Source organism: Canis aureus, chromosome 23 (assembly GCF_053574225.1).
Source record: "Canis aureus isolate CA01 chromosome 23, VMU_Caureus_v.1.0, whole genome shotgun sequence".
NCBI classification, from domain to species: Eukaryota; Metazoa; Chordata; class Mammalia; order Carnivora; family Canidae; genus Canis; species Canis aureus.
The window spans coordinates 33,577,967-33,591,924 of NC_135633.1; the positions used below are offsets into that span (position 1 = coordinate 33,577,967).

At 33.5% G+C, this 13,958-nt stretch overlaps 1 protein-coding gene and 1 pseudogene across 1 annotated transcript in view; both read right to left on the reverse strand.

Moving 5' to 3' along the window:
* The window catches only part of TENM4 (teneurin transmembrane protein 4), a 2,712,352-nt gene that overhangs the window by 2,213,160 nt on the left and 485,234 nt on the right, over positions 1 to 13,958 (reverse strand). The gene's annotated exons all lie outside the window — the stretch shown is intronic.
* Positions 10,185 to 10,441, reverse strand: LOC144295188 (cytochrome c oxidase subunit NDUFA4 pseudogene; annotated as a pseudogene).

Here is a 13,958-nt window from a genome sequence, read left to right on the forward strand (position 1 = left end):
AATGATACAGAAGAGAGAGGAAACCGAAGTATGAGAAGAGGTGAGAGGAGGTGAGATTCAGTGCATAAGTCAAGGAGTTGGCCTGAGGGAGAAAGATTTGATAGTAATGGTTTCTTTCTTAATTTAATCAACAAACTTCTATTGAAAGGATAGAAAGAGGGATAAAATATTGTCCTTGCTTTTACAGGGACAGTAAGGAGAGTGTAGAAGAGAATTAGCAATTATAGTACAGTGTAATTAGTGCAATGATAAAAGTTAATGCACATGGAAATATGGGAATAAAGAGAAGTAAATCATTAGTAGATAGAGCAGATGAATAGAGACCTCCCCTATATAGATGTGTAACCAAAGTTTTGAAGGATGATTTGATAACAAGGTGAAGAGAGTAGTGGAAGGAAGACAGTCCAGGAAGAGGAAGTAGACCAAAGGTGAGAAACAGCCTGAGGACATTAGGCCAAAGGATCTGAATGCTGCTGCGTGCCACCTCTCCTGGCATGTGAATTAGTACAATTATAATTGCTGTTGCTCAGTGCTACCAAGTCTCCCATACTTAATACCAACTGTGACTTCATTGTAAATATATGTGTGAACTGTGAATTAACATTCACATTCCATTAATTTATCATTATATTATAATCTAGAACATAGTATGAAGTATGAAACCTTTGTGAAAAAAATCTCTTTCAGTTTTGAAGTAATTCTTATGTACTTATTATTAGAAATACTTTAATGTCTATCATTGGTTCTCTTTCATAAAATAATTTCTTATTTTAGTGGTTCCAGATAGGATCTATTCAGTTTGACACACATTTTAACTGTTAAATGTTATTTTTCTATTAAAATTCATAAAGTCAAGGAAAACTTCAATTCAATACAAGTTAAATGCCTTACCTCCCACCTGCCATCTGCACAAAGCATATAATTTCCCTAAAATTATGCAAAAATTAGCTAATTAAGATTTAATTTGCTAATCCTTGCTCAGTTAAACCAGTGACATATGCAAATTGCCTGCTGAGCCCTTTAAAATTTTTGAAGCAAATGATAAACAAGATTTCTTTTGAGTTTAAAAAAATGTAAAGAATCTGGTGATTGACACAACATAGCAGTAGATAGTTGCATAAATACTATAGTTTTATTAAAAGCACAAATTGGCATATTCATAAAAAGCTAATGAATTGCTTGTATATGCATTGTTAATTACAAGGTCTCAAGGACCATAAAAGCATTAGAACAAGAGGAAATTAACAGTGTGGACCTCCAGAAAAGAAAATATTCCCTTCCTTTTTATACAATTATGGAAATTTTCATCGTTTTTCTAAAACATTGGTTCACTGCTTTTCACCTTTGAAAAAAATCCTGTTCAGTGAGAAACCGAGTATCTCCTATATTTTGGGGGGAGTTACTTGGAATGACTTACCACTGAGTATCCTTAAGAAAGGGTCAGTGAATATCAAAACAATTCCTTAAGTCAATATGGTGTGTGAATGTTTTCTAGATCCCAAAACTCTGTCTTACTGAATTATTCAATGTTAAGGAACCTGTGTTGATGTTGCATAGAAATGGATCAACAAAGAGGAAAGATACATCGTGTGTATATCTTTTGTGTGTGTGTGTGTGTGTGTGTGTTGTGCGATACAAGTGTGCCATATGTGAGTTTATATGAATGGTTGACTTTTCAAATAATTAAAACAGTGAAGAGGACTAAACAGATCCACATTAAGTGGATCTCCACATCCTAAAAAAGTCTTTTAAAAAGAACTTATCTATTGGTAAATACTATTTCCACTTTTATTATAACATGATACAATATTGTTTTAAATAGTTGAGTATTATGTATTTGATGATCCTTAAATGATATGAAAAGTTCTCATTGGTTTATTTTGTAATATAGAACAAATACTCCGCTGGGGCTTTTACATATACTGTTTAGGAACAGCTTTGGACATCTGATCTTTGGAGTTATAAGATAACACGTGTATTGCTTTAAGAAACTATATTATTATTGCAATTTGTTACAGCAGCAATAGGAAATTAATATAGCTACTTATTATTATCATTACTGATACTATCTACAGAGAACACTTATCTTACAGCTGGGGTGGGAAAAACCAAATGATTATCTTTGGAGATGTCTGGATGTCTGGTTTTGACTATTGGCTAAATGAAGGTCAGTGAGATTGATCATGTGCATGTTAAAGTCTGAAACTCCCCTGGGGACCAGCAGGGTCAATTTGGTTACTGATGGCTTCACTTAGCAGAACAGATTAGACAGTCTGGCTTGGCTATGTGACCAGAGGGGAAAAATAAGACCCCATTGGAAATTTTTCCTTGAATTTTCCTGAAGTCAATATTCATAGCACAGTTCTTGTGGTTCAGTCTGGAGACAAAGGGTTTCCATGTGTGAATCAGGATCCTGGGAAGCTGAAACTTGGATGTGTCTCTAACAATAATGCTCACCTGCACTGTCCTCTCTTACTATGCATACCCTTTGCCTTTAAAGGAGAGCTTTGTGTGCATATTCTTGGTAGAGTCTTGTAAGTTCTTTGAACTATCCAAACTTGGTAAGTTTTTACACCATTATTTTAACATGTTTTTAACAATTCTGCTTTCTAAATTAGGTTCTAGAAGTGGCACCCACTCCCTCAGATATTCAGGAATACCTATAAACTCTTGTTACAGGGATTCTTGGATAGTTTCAAGAAATTTGTTATATGATGTCTTGTTAATTACACTAGGATATCACTCTACAATTTTGTTTCTTACGTGTTTATATCTCCCCCCACACAAATTCATTGTGAATGTACTAATCGCTGAACATTGTGTTAAGTAATCTGCAAGGGAAATGACTGAGTTATACACACAGACACACATAGACACACACGCTATACATAATCTCAAAAGATATGGCTTTAGCAAAATTTGCATCATTAGCTAATATTTCATAAGCAGATATTCCTTTAGAATGCTCATTAGAATGCTTCAGATGACCTTCAAAACAATTGCCAATGTGGCAGATTAGCAAACATGCAAAGAGCCTACTTGCTATGAAGTGCATTTCATGTTACAGCAGCAGAGGGTAATCAACCTGAAACTAATCCTTTTTGTGTTGTGACCCATATAACTGTGAAGCAAAATGTGATCTTGACATTGGGAATTAGAGTTGCTTGAACTCAGGCAGGAGTAATGCTATTCAAGTGACACCATTTTGTGAGGTTTCAATTAATTCACACAATAGGGGGCTTTATGGTGACAGGAGCATAAGTCAAACCAATATCAAAGGGTTATCAAAACAGTGTTGTTTCAATGAATCAGTCAACTATTCCCCTTTGCTCATCATTGAGTTTAGATGTAGCTCTTAAGAGTTGGTTAATATGGAGTCTTGTGGAGCTTTGGATCCCAGATATTGAAGTCAGGTGATCTTTCATTTTTTATGCTTCCTACTGTAACACCTGCTTCTTTTATCATGCGATAATGATGAAGGCGTAAAGAATCTCTGCAGGATTAATGATCTGAGGAAGGGAATTGCATACACAAGAGGAAGTTGCTAGCTATTAGCCCTCAATGACCATTCATTCTTGAAAAATATACCTGAAGTCTTATTGCCTTTTTGAATTAAACTGGTGTTAAAATAAAACAGAACACCCCATCTTACATTCATTAAAAAAATGTCTCATACATTAAATGATAAACCAGTTTAATTATACTGTTAAATATGCTATGCCAATTATAGCAAATAATTCATTTATTCACCTACATAACAAAAAGTTAACTCTTCACTATATGTCAGGCATTGCATTAGGTTGTACCAACAGAAACTGAATAATAATTCTAGTATTCATATATAGTCTCAAGACTACTATGTAGGGTAGGTTCTAGAATACTATCTAGAAGTAGAATTTGCCTTGTCACTGGGTTCATATCTTTTATTAAAATAGATTTTAAAAAATAAATGTTAGAAATCACACATTTATAATAGTGTATATGAAGGCATCACGTATTATAGAAATAAATGCAATTTTTAAAAAAAGATTTTATTTATCTGACAAAGTGAGAGAAAGAGAGAGCACACAGGGGGAGCTGCAGAGGGAGAGGGAGAAACAGGACCCAAGGATCATGACCTGAGTCAAAGACAGACGCTTAACCACCTGAGCCATGTAGGGGTCCCCAAATGCAATTATAATAAAAGAAGAGCTAATTAATTGATGATGTAACCTATAATAGAATATTACACAGCCATTACAAATCATGTTGTTCAAGAGAATTAGTAACATTAAAAAGTTCTCAAGATTAAATGTTTAATGTAGAATCAACATATCAAACAAGATAAGCATTATGAATTCAATTGTGATGGAAAAATATGTGACTACTAAAAAAGACCTGAAAAAAAAAAAATAAAGAGCAGTAATTCCAGGGGCCAAGGATTTTGTGAAGTAATTTGTCAAGAGGTATAAAAATCTTTAAAGATGGTCATATCATTGGACTCAGCAATTTTATTTCATCAAGAATTATATATAATTTTTAAAATCAAGAAAATCTGAATGTAATTGAGTAATAGGTACAAATTAATGTAGATATTCAAAACAACTGATGAATAATTTTAATTATATGAGAAATACTTAGCACAATGGTAAGTGAAATCAACAGGATGTTTTCGACCATGTAAATATACACAAGCATTTTAGTAGTATAACCTTGAAGCTGTGACCAAAGATTCAAATATAGCCCAGATACCTGCAAAATCAAAATGGGTATCATTTTAGCATCTAGGAAGACAATGAGATCTTTTAGTAAGCAAGAAGACTCAAGACAATTCTGTCCATTTTTAATTCTTTAGAGATGGGAGGAAGATAGTTTAATATCTTAGCCAAAGAAATACAAAAACAAAACAAGATATTTGGCAGTCTGAAGTTTCTAGACTAGGCTGTAAACTTTCTGTGTAGATTAGGGTCTTGAACTATGTACATTTTGAGGACTATAAGACAAACCCTTATTTATCATGAAGCCCTTGACACAAACTACATATAGGAGTCAATGTATCCCAGCAAAGGCTCAAGCATGAATTCAGTCAGAGCTCCAGCCAAACTCTTTGCCCATCATGCAAACTCTACCTACTGAGAAGACTGCCCCTCAATAAGGATAATGCAATTACTTTATTAGTAAATGTTAATTTCCAAAAAATAAAAAAATAATTAAATATTAAAGAATTAATTAAATATTTGGATCTTAAATAAGAAAGGTTGAATATTTTGCATTTTGAAGATTTGTTATTTTTAAGATAATCTGACCTACTGGAAAATATTAAGCTTTCTGAAGTCAAATCACCATATATTATTGAGTAACTTAGTTATGATTTTTGGTGGAAATCTTTCTAAATTTGTACACAAACTTGGAACATGTAATTCCTCCTGTTTGTGAATTTAACTTACTCGACTTAAGTATTTTGAGTTTTTAAAGTTTTTAAAGTAAGTTTTTAAAAATCATTGTCATTAAAGTAGACAAGTACTTAAAAATGGAAATCAAGCACATAAATTTACAGTTGTAGTATAAAATGATTGAAGGAGCTTGAGAAACTTTGTAATCGGGACCAAATATTATCAGAGATACCCTACAATTGAATTTTTAAAATATTTCAGATTGTACATATGTCAAATACTGGCAAAATGAATTTAATACTTATTGAAGAGCTATGTTTGTAGTTATAATTTTAGTAGTAATTAATAACTTCAAAAATATACCTCTGAATGATCATCTTTTCTAGGCCCCTAGGCTACTGAAAACATTACACAGCCTACATTAACAATATGATATGCATACAAATAAGAAATCTGAAAGAAAATATATTGAAGTATTTATAGTATTAATTTCCATTTCATGTAATTATATATTTTTATGTTTTCTCAGTTCTCTTTTTAAAGGATTTTTTTACAATTTATTTGAGGAGAAAGAGAGCATGAGCAGGGCAGGGGAGAGAGAGTAGGAGGGACAGAGAGAGAAGCCGACTCTCTGCTGAGCAGGAAGCCCAATTTTGGGCTTGATCATAAGGCACTGGGATCACAACCTGAACAGAAGGTAGATGTTTAAGCAACTGAGCCACCCAGGCATCCTTATTTTCCCGATTTTCTACAGTCACCATATATCATGTTATAACTAAAAGATATTAAAGATTAATCGTTTTGTGAGATTGCCCTGTGATTTGCTTCTTTCTCTCTAAAAATAAGCACAGCATCTAACCTCTAGAATAAAAAAAAAGTTTAAAAATTAGATTGTAAACTTTTGGAATTTTGAAATTAACTTGTATCAGTGATTTGCTGGTTCAAATAATATGTTACAATTGTCATTAAAAAATAACAATAAAATATGCTGTGTTTTAAATAAATTTATATAAAGATGTGAAGGAATTTAGTCATGGATGACTGGTCTTTCAATAAGTATCTTACTGAATAAAAAATTATTTGTTCACAAAAGTAGGTCCTTGTCTAAATTCAGAAATCTAATTGAAAGTTACCAATACTGCAACCACTTAATCGCTTGACCACAATGTGACTCTGGACAAATGACTAAGTTCTTCCTGCTTCATCCTAAGCAAAATGGAAATAACACCACTACTTCACAGGATTATTATAAACATTTAAAAACAAGTAAACATAACTACACTATTTAAACTATAAAATCCTACACCAATGGAAAGCTTTTTTTCTTCTTATGATCTTTATAGAAATATCATAATGATAGAAAACACATTCCTTGTCTTCATGAAACTTAAAATTTAGCCAGAGATTACAGATTAAATCAGTGCCTATAGTGAGCAAATGCTTCAACAGAAATAAAGTATTCTGAGGAAGAAAATAACAAGAGTGTGAATGAATAGGTCATAAGAATAGAAAGAATATGAAAAAGATTAAACTGATGTTATGAAAAATATAGATTCCTTTGTTTAAAGTGCCATAGGCTAAGCACTGTGACAAACAGGTGAAACGTAACAGCTGCATATAACCTAGTGTGAGAAATGCCAGCATAGAGATGAATATATTGTGATTGCCAGTGGGGTTTGTAAGTGTTTCAGAGGGATTATGGAGAACTTCACAGGGATGTTTGCTCAGGGTTTTGAAGAATGAGCAGAAGTTTGTTTCATCAGGCAGAAAAAAGGAGAAAGGTTATTTTAGGTAAAGGGAACAGCATTTTTAAAGGCCGAGCAGTAGGACATTTCTTAGAGTAGCTGAGAATGTTTTCAACATTTCACCACTACTGGATGCTGGGCAAAGTTCAATCATGTATTCTACAACACTGGAGGGCAGATAAATTTCAGGGAACAGAGGGAAGCATTGGATTGGTATTGTACACAGCAATATCTCCATTTTATGGTTATACTTTTTTCCACTGTTGCTTATAAACGTGTTTCTCTATACATTAAAGTGTCAATTTCAGGAATGCCTGGGTGCTCAGTGGTTGAGCGTCTGCCTTCAGCTCAGGGTGTGATCCTGGGGTCCTGGGATCAAGTCCCACATCAGGTTCCCTCCAGGGAGCCTGCTTCTCCCTCTACCTGTGTCTTTGCCTTTCTCTCTGTGTCTCTCATGAACAAATAAATAAAATCTTTAAAAATATATTAATTTCAATCAGTATACATAAGGATGGATGCTATAAAGGTTATGTTGGTTTTCAGGCAAATATTTGTTTTTCACTTCAACTATATGCCAATTGAAGGAAAATAATGCTTTTAATAAAAAACAATTATGACAAGTTAAAGACTGAAAACTCAGGGTGATAGCTAACTTTTCCATAACAAAACCTGATAGCTGCATTGTCCCAGATAGCAAATTCTGAGATTACACTGCTTCATTTGCCTTTTGGAGTTGTTTGCTTGTTTTTCCTTTGGTGTTTTCTTTAACAGTTTATGGTACAGACAGAACTGTCTAATAGTGTTTAGGTTTCCCTAGAGATCAATTAGAAGAAAGAGAATCATGGTTCCTGGCAGGTGTACAATTGCACTGACACTTAAAATCACTTACTAACTCATCTGAAAAAAATAACTCCCCCAAACTCACCTTTGGGAAAAAGTCAACCAAGATTGGCTGTTTTTAATTCTATTGCCAATAGCAGCAATTTCATTTTCTTCTGCATAATGAAATGATTATTTGTTCACCTACAGAGTCTTACATTTCCCTTGGGAACATCAACAGAAGAAAAAAGAGTGCAAATTATTTGACTAAGATTTTAAAATATTAATGTTTCAGGAGGATTACATAATGTCAAATAGTAATTTCACCTCAAAGAACAAGAGAGCTTTGGGAGGGAGCAGGGAGAGAGACTACCAAGGTAATTAGCAACAATGTTCACTTTCCACAGGGTGAAGGTCTCTAGTGATATTTCGTGTATGTGTGTTTTGTTTTTGCTCCCAAGTTTATTGAGATATAATCCACATACAAGTCACCTATTTAACAAGCACAATTCAGTGCTTCTAAAGTATATTCACTGTGTTGTATAATCACCAAAATCTAATGTTAGAATACTTTTGTCCCCCCTTAAATAAACCCATGCTCATCTATAGTCACTCCCCTTTCCCACCATTCCTCCACAACCTTAAGCAACAACTAATCTACTTTACGTAGATTATTGTGTGAAAAAAATGTTACTTTTGTAAAGATTGTGAGGTATAGGTCCAATTTCATTCTTTTGCATATGACAATCGAGGTGTCTCTGTACCATTTGCAGAAGAGACAATTCTCTCCCTACTAAATGATCTGGGTACTCTTACTGAAAAACAACTGGTCATAGATATATGGATTTACTTTTGTACTCAATTATATCTATCTGTGTATCTATTTTTATACCAGTATCATACCATCATTATTACCTTAACTCTTTAATAAGTTGAAATCAGAAATGGGAACACTCTGGGGCACCTGGATGACTAATGGTGAAGCGTCCAACTCTTGATTTCAGCTCAGGTCATGATCTCAGGGTTGTGCGTGGGCTCTGCACTCAGCAGGAGAATCTGCTTGTCCCTCTCCCTCTGTTCCTTTCCTGCTCTCCCTCTTCCTCTATCTCTAAAATAAATAAATAAAATCTTAAAAAAATAAGAAAGAAAGGGGAGCCCTCCAACTTCATTCCCCTTTGTCAGGATTGTTTTGGCCATTATGAATAACTTGCACTTCCACATAAATTTTAGGATTATCTTGTCAATTTCTGCAAAAAAGTCAAGTGGGATTCAAATAGGGATTGTGTTCATTTATAATTCAATCTGAGAAATATTGCTTCTTCAACAATAATAAATCCCCTGATCCATGAACGTGGAATATTTTTCCATTTATGTCAACCTTTTTTAGTCTCTTTTAAAAACATTTTACACTTTTTAGTATATAAGTCTTGGACTTATTTTGTTATTTTTGGATAAATAAATACTTAATTTAATAAATTTATTAAATTTATTTTATAAATTTGTTATTTATTATTATAATTTTAATAAAAATAAATCATAAATAAATTACTTATTTGTAATTTTTGGATATTATTATAAATGGAGTCATTTTCTTAGTTTTGCTTTCAGAATATCCATTGCCAATGTATAGAAATACAATCGATTTGTGTATGCTGGATCATATATCCTGTAACTTTGTTAAAATTTTTAATAGCTTTAATCATTTTGTACTTGATTACTTAGGATTTTTTTTTCTGTTCAAAATCACATCATCTTTAAACAGAGATAGCTTTGGAGCATCTGGGTGGCTCAGTTTGTTAAGCGTATAACTCTGGAATTTGGTTCAGGTCATGATCTCAGGGTTGGGAGATCAAGCCCCATGTGGGGCTCTGAGCTGGGCTTGAAGCCTACTTAAGATTCTCTCTCTCCCTCTTCCTCTCCCCACCCCCCCAAACCTGTCTAAAAATACAAATACAAGTAACAGAGATAGCTTTAATCCTTCCTTTGAAATCTGGATTCATTTTGTTTACTTTTCTTAATTGTCCTGGCTAAAGCTTTAATTAAAATGGCAAACACAAATAAGGAGGGTTGATTTTTTTCCTTTTTTAAAAAAAATTCAGATATTTATTAATCAATGTAAAACCCAACACAATGCACCAACATGATTTCATGCATTTAGAGGGGAACTATTTCCTGGTAAGTGGAAAATTGTGTGGATGACTTCTGGAAGACGACTTCATTCATTCTAAGCAGCTTATAGTGAAACATTTCATTTAGAGGTCTGAAGGTCCAGACCTTCTTTCTTCAGTCTACTTTAATCTAGATTCACTGAGTAGAACTTGTATTGATCATCAGGAGCTAGTTTGTTCCAGGGTTCTGGGTTATTCTTCCTATTCCAATTGACATCTGGATTGAACCCAGTCAGGCACAAGACAAGCACTCCTCCAGATCTCCTGCCCTAATAAATATGAAGACGGAGATCAAGTTTGGATGCTTCTTGGCCTGACCAATGATTTGGCATTACATGGCTGCTACAAAAGCCTCACGTCAAGAAAAAGAAAAAAAAAATCAAATCTCTTTTTTCCCCCTTTTTTAAGTCCTCATGTCAGCAGGAGCATTTAGCCTTTTAACATTACATAAAATGTTAATTGTGGGGTTTTTGTAGATATTTGTAGATATTTGTTATCAAATTCATAAACTTCCCTTCTACTCCTAGTTTATCAAGTGTTTTTATTATAAAACAATATTGAGTTCTGTTAAATGTTTTTACTATTTTTATATTTTTATATATTTTACTATTTATATATATGTTTTTACTATTTATATTTTTATATATTTTACTATTTTATTTTTATAGTCATATGATTTTTATTCTTTATTCTATTGATATGATGTATTATTCTATTGATATGATGAACTAATTTCAGATGTTAAGCCAACCTCGCATCCTGGAATAGATCTTACTTGGTTATGGTATATAATTTTTCTTATACATTGCTGGATTCACTTTGCTAATATTCTATTGATTTTTTGCATCTATATTCATAAGGGGTATTAGTTTGTATTTCTCTATTCCTGTGATGCCTTTGGTTTTAGGGTAACTTTGGATTCATAGCCACTGGCATGAGAGACACATTCCTTCTGCTTCTATTTCTTAGAAGAGATGGAAAATTTTATAGTTAAGAATGAATATTGTTATCAGTATACAATATGCTTTTTGAAAAGCTGATATTAATTCTTCTTTAAATGTTTTGTAAATTTTACCAGTGAAGCTACTGAGCCTGAGATTTTTTTTAGGAAAGTTTTTGCTTAAGAATTCAGTGTCTTGGGATCCCTGGGTGGCGCAGCAGTTTGGCACCTGCCTTAGGCCCAGGGCGTGATCCCGGACTCCTGGGATCAAGTCCCACAGTGGGGTCCCTGCATGGAGCCTGCTTCTCCCCTGCCTGTGTCTCTGCCTCTCTCTCTCTCTTCCTCTCTCTCTCTCTGTGTGTGTGTGTCTCTCATGAATAAATAAATAAAATCTTAAAAAAAAAGAATTTAGTATCTTTACATGTATAAATCTATTTGGATTCCTATTTTCTCCTAATACAATTTTAGCAGCTTGTGTCTTTCTAGAAATTTCCCATTTTATACAAGCTATCTAATTTGTTGCCACACAGTTGCTAATAGTGTCCCCTTGTAAAGAGAGAAATATTTATTTCTCTGTGGTATGACAAGATGTAGCCTGTTTTATCCTGATTTTAGGAATTGGGGGCTTCTCTCTTTTATTCTGGGGCAGTCTGACTAAATGTCAGTTTTGTTGATCCTCTTAAAGAATAAAATTTCTATTTAATTTTTAAATTCTCTTTATCTATTTAGTTAGTTAGTTATTTTAATTAGGCTCCATGCCCAGAATGGAACTCAACATGGGCTTGAACTCATGACCCTGAGAGCAAGACCTGAGCTGAGATCAAGAGTTGGATAGGGCTTTTTTTTTTTAAGATTTTATTTATTTATTTGAGAGAGAGAGAGAGCAGGAACAGGGGGAGTGGCAGAGAGAAAGGAAGAAGCAGGCTCCCTATCCAGCCAGGAACTGGATGTGGGGCTCTAGCCCAGGACCCCGGGATCATGCCATGAGCTGAAGGCAGAAGTTTAACTAACTGAGTTACCCAGGTGCCCCAAGAGTTGGATGTTTAGCTAACTTAGCCACCCAGGTATCCCTGTTTTTTTTTTTTTGTTTTTTTGTTTTTTTGTTTTTTTGCTATTTTCTTGCCTCATTTACTTCCATTCTAATCTTTATTATTTTTCCTTCTGCTTGTTTTCAGTTTTGTTTGTCCTTGTTTCTCCAGTGTCTTAAGAGAAAAATTAGGTTTTGATTTGAGATCTTCCTTTTCAGACATTTGCAGCTGTAAATTTTCCTCTATGCCCTGTTTTAGCTACATATCATATGCTTTGTTATTTTGTGTCTTCATTTTTATTCACCATAAAATAGTTTCTAATTTCCCTTGTAATTTCTTTTTTGACCTACTGGTTATTTAGACATATGCTGTTTAATTTTCCAACTATTATTTGTAGATTTAACAAATTTCTCTCTATTATCAATTTCTAATTTTTATCTGATTGTAGCTGCAGAACATAGTTTGAATGGTTTTAAACCTTTCAAATCTATAGAGGCTTGTTTTATGTCCTAACAGGTAGTCTATCTGGAAAATGTTACATGTGCAGTAGAAAAGAATGTACATCCTACTGTTCTTGGGTCAAAGGTTCTATAGATGTCTATTAGGTCTAGTTGTTTTATACGGGTTTTTCAAGTTTCTATTTCCTTGTGGATCCTTTGTGCTGAGCTTTTCTATCAATATTAAAGTGAGGTATTAAAGTCTCCAACTATTATTGCTAGATTGCTTATTCCTCCCTTTAATTCCATTAGTATTGTTCCTTTTAGTTTCAGGAAAAAAAATGCATTTAGTTTTGTGGGTTTGAGTTAATATCCATAGAGAATAGTACTTAGGCATGACTGACACTTGGATTTCAAAATTGTATCTATATTTTGGAGCTTATATTATTAGGACATTGTACAATTTAAAAGATTATATCATATGAGAAATTCACATGGTTCAAATACCAGCCTTAAAGTCAAATTAATCTGTATTTATTCTTGTTTTCATTCCTTTCTAGTCATGGAACCTGGGTGAAATTACCTGGTTTTCTGAATTTCCTTCTTTATAGACTTCCATTATCTACCATCAGATACCCTTTTATTCTCAAGTACCACCACTTGCTCCCTGGCATGCAAATTCCTATTATAGTCCTATTAATAAATGTATTGTCCCATATATTTATTTATGTACTTCCTTATTCTTACTTCATAGGTTGTCTCTCCTCTTTGCTAGAACTTAGATAATATCCTTCTATATCCAACTCAAGCATCAACTTCTCTGCAGAAAAGATGATAACTGCTTTCATTATCTTCATTCATACCACACACTTTACATAGGCTTCTTGTTTAAAATATTCATTTAAGACTCCATTTCCTTACAATAGAAAGATTTCATTGAAAAAAGGAACTTTTCTCTTTGCTTAACTTTATATCTACTGTATGCAGCATATTAAACAAAGATTTGCAGCATTGGACAGAACAAAATCAAGAGTTATAGAAACACATTCTGAAGCAAAGGTCAAACAAAGTTTTTCCCCTTCATAATCAGTTCATAATAATATTCAACTTAGGAAACACAGATCTAGGTTGGCAAGCCAGAATGATTGTGTTTTTTACAGGTCATTGAATCAGAATGGAAGAGAACATAGATTTTGTACTTGGAGTGCCTCTGCAATCTTTATAAATGTTCTAATTGTTCCTAAATCAGATTCTTTGCCTCTGAGGCTCAATTTATGCTGTTCCCCAATCTTAAAACGTTACAATGATCTGTCCTACCAGCCCAGACTCATCTTTTACTCCTATCTCTTTCATTTCCTGTTGTAGTACCAGCAGGTTCTCTCTCATAAACTCTCTCACACTTCCTCAAATCACTGTACATGCTTTTACCTCACTGTAGCCATCCTCTGC